The sequence below is a fragment of the Giraffa tippelskirchi genome, chromosome 4 (genome assembly GCF_054371585.1).
Source record: "Giraffa tippelskirchi isolate mGirTip1 chromosome 4, T2T-mGirTip1v1.2.pri, whole genome shotgun sequence".
Lineage (NCBI taxonomy): Eukaryota > Metazoa > Chordata > Mammalia > Artiodactyla > Giraffidae > Giraffa > Giraffa tippelskirchi.
Window position 1 is genome coordinate 52,436,857 of NC_137278.1, and position 1,206 is coordinate 52,438,062.

The 1,206-nt window shown below is 38.2% G+C and overlaps 1 pseudogene; it reads right to left on the minus strand.

The window, feature by feature from the left end:
- Positions 1-209: 209 nt before the first annotated feature.
- On the minus strand, positions 210-1,005 carry LOC145544995 (tRNA (guanine(37)-N(1))-methyltransferase pseudogene; annotated as a pseudogene).
- Positions 1,006-1,206: the final 201 nt, after the last annotated feature.

Here is a 1,206-nt window from a genome sequence, read left to right on the forward strand (position 1 = left end):
CCTAGGTCTCCCACATTGCAGGCAGATTCTTTACCATCTGACCACCAAGGAAGCCAGCTAGGGTAAAATAAAAGGGTTCAATACTAAAGTAACTGAATGCTAAAATATTAGAAATCATACAAATGATAGTTCACTATCACAAAAGTCTAGTGGGGAGATGGAGAAAATATTTCCAATTAAGTGACTGAAGCAATTTATGTTTTTTCTTCTTAAAAGTTTTTATCTGTCCTCTGGTGTTTGAGAGGTAGATCTTCATGATTGTCTTGATTTACAGTCTGGTTCTTGTAAAGTATAGCAGCAGGAATCCGAAAAGTGATGCATAGCATTTCCTTGTTAGGGGCCACATTTCATACTAGGTGAACTGAACTACGTGCCTCTAAGAAGATGCATAACACAGTTCCAGCTCATTGCTGAACATCTGCAGCTGGATTAGCACCTTTGGAAAAGCTGTAACAGTGCACAATGGGAAGGAGTTCACTGCCACATGGCTGTCCATCTAAGAGTGCTTTGAAAGAGCTGAGAAACTCAATAGCCTTTGTTAGCAAATTCATCAAATCCATGACAATGTACACAGAGTATTTTCTTTCTTTTGACAGTGGTCCCAGCTGCTGCATTAACTCTTCTCTGACTGGTCCTTGCAGGAAGTCTTTCCCATCCAAGTTAAAGGCTTTTACTTTTTGGTCCACTTTATTTAATTTACAATTGTGCAGTAACCATTTATGGGATTCAGGATTGAGATTATTAGCAAACACAGTGAAGTTTTTCTTTGCTGCTGGAATGGCAAAAGGCCCAACCAACCCCAGCAAAAACATCAAATAGGACATCCCCAGATTGGAGAAATTCTGTGATATGGCTGTGTTCTGTAGAGAGATGAGAATTTCAACAGACTTTTGAAAAATCAAATTCATAGGTGTAATTGTTTTCTCAAACCTTGGTCATCATATTCTCCTCTCCAGATAGTACTTCAAATTGGAAATTTTGGTAGATATTATCAATATTATTGATTTGTGAGGATCAAAACCAACTGGAAAATTCTTCAAGAGATAGAAATACCAGACCACCTTACTTACCTCTGAGAAACCTGTATGCAGGTTAAGGATCAACAGTTAGAACCAGACGTGGAACAATGGACTGGTTCCAAATTGGGAAAGGAGTACATCAAGACTGTATATTGTCACCCTGCTTATTTAACTTATATGTAGACTA